At 46.7% G+C, this 7,559-nt stretch overlaps 1 protein-coding gene across 1 annotated transcript in view; it reads left to right on the top strand.

Moving 5' to 3' along the window:
• Positions 1–4,841: 4,841 nt before the first annotated feature.
• CAPN5 (calpain 5) overlaps positions 4,842–7,559 on the top strand; it is a 56,154-nt gene continuing 53,436 nt past the window's right edge. Inside the window, exon 1 of the transcript XR_004351115.1 lies at positions 4,842–5,026. The gene's annotated coding sequence lies outside the window, so the exon portion shown is untranslated. The remainder of the gene's footprint in view (positions 5,027–7,559) is intronic.

Raw genomic sequence — 7,559 nt, 5'->3', positions numbered from 1 at the left:
CTATACCACATATGGGCTGCTACAATGGACTCTTTTTTTTTTGCGGTACGCAGGCCTCTCACTGTTGTGGCCTCTCCCTTTGCAGAGCACAGGCTCCGGATGCGCAGGCTCAGCGGCCATGGCTCACGGGCCCAGCTGCTCCGCGGCATGTGGGATGTTCCCGGACCAGGGCACGAACCCGTGTCCCCTGCATCGGCAGGCGGACTCCCAACCACTGCGCCACCAGGGAAGCCCTGGCAAGCGGATTCTTAACCACTGCGCCACCAGGGAAGCCCTACAATGGACTCTTGAAAACAGATACGGACTGGTCAAAACTTTCAAAGGATCAAGTTAAAACTCCAGGTACGGCATTCAAGGCCCTTCTCAGGAACGTCTAATTTATCTTTGCACCTTCAACTCCCAATATTTACCCTTCCAACGACACAAAACGTGGAATGTTTCCCAGACATGTCCTGTTTAGTCCCACCTCTGTACCTCTGCCCAGAGTGCCCTCTCCCTCTTTACACCACTCCTTACCTACTGGGAAAACTCCCTACCACTTCAAATGCCGTGTGGTAGGTTAAATATGGCCACAAAGTTTTGGAGCTCCTCCTCACCCCTTTTATCTGGGCTGGTCTTGTGACTTGACACTATTGCCATTTGGGGTAGGGCGGTTCCCGAGCATGAGAGAGCATTTAGCCGTATGCGTGTCGTCTGCCCAGTAGATGCCAGAATCACACCCCGAGTCATGACAGCCAAATATATCTCTAAACATTGCCAAATGTACTCTGAAGAGCAAAGTCACCTGTGGTGGGAATCACTGGCCTAGAGGAAGGCAGGGAAACAAGAGGGCTTCCCCGTTCACTCCAGGGAGCGGGGCTGCCCATAGACTGACCTGGAATACTCAGCTCAAACTATTGAGAAGAACAAAATAAACCTTTATGTTTTTTGAGCCTCTGGGATTTTGTCAGCACTTTGCTAGGGCAGGCTTGCCTTATCCCAGGTAACCTAATGTGTCCTCTCTGATCCCTGTTTCCCCCCAACCAGACTGGCTGCTCCCAGAGGGAGGTACCATGTTTGAATCACATCGGGTGTTATCCCGCGGAGGGAGGCCGTAGCATCTTGCAGGCTCACTCTTGGCTCTGGGAGGTGGAAAGAGCAGGAGGAAAGGCATCATCCAAACACCCTTTCTGCAGTCCCGGTGCCTTGGCCACTTGTCCCTTGCCGGCCTTGCTTCTGAGCAGGGTCTGGCTCATAGTAAGTACTTCCTAAATGCTTTAGGGGTGAACAAATGAATGGATGTGCCCACTCATTTGTGCCCATCTGTCTGAGTGGCTTGAACTGTATCCATCGGGAGAGTGTATCAGTTTCCTATTGCTGCCGTAACAAATTACCGCAGACTTTCTGGCTTAAAAACACAAACACAGTTATTATAGCCCTACATATCAGAAGTCCAGAATGAGTCTTGCAAGGCTAAAAGTCAAGGTGTCAGCAGGCCTGCATTCCTTCTGGAGGTTCTAGGGCAGAATTTATTCCCCTGCCTTTTCCAGCTTCTAGAGTGTGCCCACATTCCTTGGCTTGTGGCCTCCCTTCATCTTCAAAGCCAGCAGTCACATCATTCTGACCTCTGCTTCCACTGGTCCCATATCCTCCGACTCTTCTGCCTCCCCTTTCATTTATGAGGACTCTTTGATCACACTGGGTCTGCCTGGGTAATTCAGGATTATCTTCCTGTTTTTTTTTTATATAAATTTATTTATTTTTGGCTGTGTTGGGTCTTCGTTTCTGCGCGAGGGCTTTCTCTAGTTGTGGCAAGCGGGGGCCACTCTTCATCGCGGTGCGCTGGCCTCTCACTGTCATGGCCTTTCTTGTTGTGGAGCACAGGCTCCAGATGCGCAGGCTCAGTAGTTGTGGCTCACGGGCCTAGCTGCTCCGCGGCATGTGGGATCTTCCCAGACCAGGGCTCGAACCCGTGTCCCCTGCATTGGCAGGCAGATTCTCAACCACTGCGCCACCAGGGAAGCCCCATCTTCCTGTTTTGAGGTCCGCTGATCAGCAACCTTCATTCCATCTATAACCTTAATTCCCTTTTCCCATGTAACCTAACATATGCATAGATTTCAGGGATTAGGGCCTAGACATCTTTTGGGGGCCATTATTTCTCGTACGACGGTGTCCAATAAATATTTGTTGAATAAATGAACAATAATGAAATAATGAACAAAAATTAATAAATTAACAGATGTGATTCCTTCACACAGACCTCCGTGATGTGAACTCATTCTGGACAGCTGAGTATCATTAACCCTGAATTCTCTTCCCACTTGCCATTTATCAAGTGCTTGTAACAGACAAGAAAACAAGAATGCTGAGGGGTCGGGAGAGGACACCTCTGTGTCCTTGGAAAAGTCTGAATTCTGTGCTGTGACAGACAACTTCCTCCCATTTTCCTGACAGGCAGGTGGATTATCCCCACTTTATGGGTAAAGAGATTACGATTCAGGAAACTCACAGCTCAGAAGAGTCAGGACGCCACATTTATAGGCCTACTTTGTCACTCTGGGTCCTGGTCAACCCATCTCTGAAGCCGGGCTGCTCACTGTCACCAGGCCCAGCGAAGGCCCACGGCCCGTGCAGCCCTGGCACTCCCTGATGTTACCTGGTTCCCTTCCCCTCGCCTGGCTCATCGGGCTCTTTTGCGCCCCGCAGCCGCCAGGGGGCGCGCCCTGCATACAGTTTCCGCGCGGAGGCGGGCGGCTGGTCTTTGGGTCTGGGTAAATCTGGGCCCCAGGAGCCTGTGCTCCCAACTCCCTTCACCAGGCCGGCCTAGCTGACAAGAACCCCACGAGCAAGGAAAATGATAGGGCTGTCTCACTAACAAACACAGATGCAAAATCCTACACGAAACGCTAGTAGACAATGTGACAGTATGTAAAAAGGATGTCAGAGCACCTAGATGGATTCATCCCAGAAATTTGAGGTGGGCTTAGCATTAGAAAAGGAATCAGAATACATGTATAGTAAAGGAATGTCTGTCAATGTGGCACATCACATCAAGAGAAATATGAATATCTCAGACGAGGCAGGGGGAGGGAATGTTTGATAAAATTCAACTTCCTTTCGTGATTTAAAGAAAATCTTGGAAAAAGCATTTCCTTTAAGAGTCAGAAAAGACTAGACGTGTCCATCATCACCACTGTTCAACATTGTCCAAGGCTTGAGAGCACAGCAAGGAAAGATAAAGATTTAAAATGATAATGAGGGAATTCCCTGGTGGTCCAGTAGGTAGGACTCCACACTTTCACTGTCGAGGACATGGGTCGTCCAGGAACTAAGATTCCACAAGCCATGCAGGGCAGCCAAAAAATAAAAAAATAAAATGATAATGACTTGAAAAAAGAAAGAAAATTATCAGAACTTCAGAGGCTTGCAACCCTATCAGATCCAATTTCCCCACAAAATTAATGCTATACTCCCTATCCTGAAATGAAATTCTTAAAGAATATAATCTGTCCACACATATATTTTCCAAAAATCAATATAATTCTTTTATTGCAATATAAAAGGTTAATAAAAGACAAATAAAATTGTATGAATTATGATGTGTAAACTCTTGGGTACAACAAAAAACTCCCTTACAAATTTTCAAATCTCCCCCCAGGGGGCAGTACACTTCATTGAGAACCATTAGCCTACTTAGAAAACCCACCAAAACACACACAAATCCTACAGTTAATTAATTAAAATAATTTTTAAATGTACCAAGTCTTCCAGTACAAAATCAATGTACAAAAATCAATTTAACTTCTATATAGTAGTAACAAGCGATCAGGAAAAGTCATTTGTAAAAGTACCATTTATAATAGAAATAAAAATGTACCTAGGACCGAATCTAAAAGTGATGCAAGAAAAAAACGTTAAGATATTTTTAAACATCTAAATTAATATGTCGAGATATCATGTTATAAGGCACCTCCAAGCCCCTGACTTCCTTGTATCCTCGCCCCATCCAGGGAACAGGGATTATTATCATCCCCATTGGGCAGATGTGGAGACTGAGGCCCAGGTAAGTAAATGACCAGGCCTCCTGCCTGCCATTCCTGGGCCCTGACCACTACCCCGGGCACCGTGCCTGACGTCCACCACACCCAGAGCCGAAGGCTGCAGTGGCACAAGGCCAGAGGCCAGGTCTCTAGGCTCCAGAGAGAAGGAGGCAGACAGCAGTTTGCCACACACACACACACACACACACACACACACACACACACACACACACACACACAGCCATGACATTATTTGTGTCTTCAGCAAGGGAAAACCCCCTCAACCCATCTCAGCGGCACTTGGGAGCAGGAGGCAGTAACCCTTCAAGGCAGGAGGGGAGGGTGGAGCTCAAAGGTAAGGCCCTACCTCAGTTTCCTCCACCCAGATGCCATACCTATCCCCTCCCTCAAACCCGGAAGAAAAGAGCAAATAATGACTCCGGGGAGACCAAGTCCGAGCCTGAAGGGCCTGGAGAGATGCCTTCCCTGCTCCCAGCCCCAGTGGAAGGGAAAGCGGGCCAGAAAGGCGCAGTGGCTCCAGCGTCGCACAGTGAGGGCCCCAGGCCCGACCCCAGCTCGGAATGCAGCCCTGGGGAGCGGACGCTCTGGGGTTTGAACAATAACTGCGTCGAGTGTTTGCTCCAGCCCTGAGTGAAGCCCCACCCGGCGCTGCCCAAGCAGAGTGAGGACTCCGCCCGTCAAGGCTGGGCTCTGAGCCGGAGGCTGAAGCCTGGAGAGCAGAACCACCGGCTTTGAAGGGGCCTCCCGGGCTGGCTGCCCGGCTTTCGCGGTGGGGGTGGAGAACTCTCAATGTGTTAGCCTTGACTCAACGTCGTAACAGTTGTTAGAGCTGGCCTCTCTCCACCCTGGGACCGTCATTCACAGAATGATTCTGTAGTGGTGACGACCCTCTCCTCCCCTCCAGCCTAGACTCAGCCTGGCCTTGGAGGAACAAACAGGCCCATTAACCTATTTTCCCAGCTGAAGAGCAGTCTTTCCGAAAGGTTAGTTCTCATACTCCCAAGAACACAGAAACGACGTTTTTAAAATGTCTTTTTTCTTTTTCTTTCTTTACTCCTGGTCTCAAGAGTTTGAAGCTATAGATAAGAGATTGGATTTGTATTCTAGAAAGTTCAGTTGGCTGTGGGAGAAGGGATCTGAGGGGCAGAAGGGGTCCTGGGGAGAGTGAGGTGGTTGTTTATTTATTTGTTTATTTTATTTTTGGCTGCATTGGGTCTTCATTACTGCGTGTGGGCTTTCTCTGGTTGCAGCGAGCGGGGACTACTCTTCGTTGCGGCGCGGGCTTCTCTTGTTGCGGAGCACAGGCTCTAGAGCGCAGTCTCACTAGTTGTGGCACACGGGCTTAGTTGCTCCGCAGCATGTGGGATCTTCCGGACCAGGGCTCGAACGCATGTCCCCTGCATTGGCAGGTGGATTCTTAACCACTGCGCCACCAGGGAAGCCTGCCACCCATTTTATTTATTTATTTATTTATTTATTTATTGCTGTGTTGGGTCTTCGTTTCTGTGCGAGGGCTTTCTCTAGTTGTGGCAAGCGGGGGCCACTCTTCATCGCGGTGCGCGGGCCTCTCACTATCGCGGCCTCTCTTGTTGCAGAGCACAGGCTCCAGACGTGCAGGCTCTGTAATTGTGGCTCACGGGCCCAGTTGCTCCGCAGCAAGTGGGATCTTCCCAGACCAGTGTTCGAACCCGTGTCCCCTGCATTGTCAGGCAGATTCTCAACCACAGTGCCACCAGGGAAGCCCAGCCACCCATTTTTAATTATAGAAGCTTTTATTGTTTTATGTCTGCTAAAGCTATTTCCTCCTCATAGTATTACTTTTTCAGTGTTCCCATTCTTGCTTGTTTATCTTTCCATATGGACTTTGCATCTTGTCTGTCTTCTTAAGAGAGCTTGCTGGTATTTTTATTGGGATTGTATTGAATTTACAAATTAACTTAGGCAGCACTAACCTCTTTATAATGTTGAGTCATAAAATCCAAGAACAGGGGATATCTTTCCATTTGTTCTAGTTGGTGTCTTTCAAGAATGTTTTAAAATTTTCCTCATGTAGGTTTTATGCATTTCTCATTAAATTTGTTCCTAAGCACTTAGTCTTTTTTTGTTTTATTATGAAATGGGTTTTATCTACCCTTATGACCTTTGTTTATTATTTGTATATATAAAGGCCGTTGCATTTTGTATTTTAATTTTGAATCCTGCTACTTCACTGAACTCTTTCACTATTTGAATTAGTTTTATCATTGGTTCTCCGGTTTTTCTTATTTTTTCAGGTATAACATTATATCATCTGCAAATAGATATCGCTTTTTTTTCTTTACTCAGTCTTAGGCCTTAAGTTGATTTATTTTGTTTAATTGCATTGACTAATACCTCTAGTACGATGTGGAATGGTGGTGTAGATAGAGGTTATTCTTGCCTTTTTCTGGTCTTAGTGGAAGTGCTTCCAGTGTTTCTTGATTAAATAAGATGTCGGCTTTAGGACTACATTTTATTGTGTTGAGAACGTATCCCTCACTTCCTATTTCATTGAATGTTTTTATTGTGAATCAGTGTTGAATTTTGTTAAAGGCTATCTTGGCATCTATAGAAAAAAATCATGGTTTTCCCCTTAGGTTCATTAATATGGTGCATACTTGTTATGGGTTGAATTGTGTCCCCCCAAAGATGTTGAAGTCTAACTTCCAGTGCCTCATAATGTAAATTTGGAAATAGGGTCTTTACAGAGGTGATCAAATTAAAATGAGGTCATCAGAAGGACCCTAATCCAATATGACTGGTGTCCTTATAAACAGGGGAAATTTGGACACAGAGATAGACAGACACACAGGGAGAACACATGTGAACATGAAGGCATAGATCATGGTGTTGTGTCTACAAGCCAAGGAGTGCCAAAGATTGCCAGCAAACCACCTGAAGCTAGGAGAAAGGCACGAAGCAGATTGTCCCTCACAGCCCTCAGGAGGACCCAACCCTGATGACACATTGGTCTTGGACTTCTAGCCTCCAGATCTGTGAGACAATAAGTTTGTGTTTAAGCTGCCCAGTTTGTGGTACTTTCTTATGGCAGCCCTAGCAAACTAATGCTATTAATGGATTTCCTGTTATTAAACCAACTTTGTATTCCTGAATAAATCCCACTTGGTTTTGGCTGGTTCTTAATAATATCCAGGATACTAACAAAATATAAGCAGTGTTTCAGAGTAGCATGGAATTAAGAGCAACTCAAAGTTCATTTTGTCCTTCATATCCCTATTTTCCATGGTGTGTGCTCTCCCCTGGAGTCCAGTGTGACTCTCCCATTTCCCAAACTCTCAGGAGAATACTATTAGTTCTGCATGTCCTGAAAAGTTCTGTATGTCCAACTCCACTCCTCTCCCTGCGATCCCGTCCCCTTGGCTAGATGGGTGTGGGGGAACTTGAATGGTTACTTGAATATTTTACCCCAAGACACCAGGCATTAGGAGCATTCATGTTGAGCCATTTACCATGCCAAGGGACTTCCTTTAGGGTTCT

Source organism: Phocoena sinus, chromosome 8, assembly GCF_008692025.1.
Source record: "Phocoena sinus isolate mPhoSin1 chromosome 8, mPhoSin1.pri, whole genome shotgun sequence".
In the NCBI taxonomy this organism is placed as follows: domain Eukaryota; kingdom Metazoa; phylum Chordata; class Mammalia; order Artiodactyla; family Phocoenidae; genus Phocoena; species Phocoena sinus.
The sequence above is the reverse complement of the archived record's forward strand: the minus strand, read 5'-3'. Positions and strand labels throughout refer to the sequence as shown.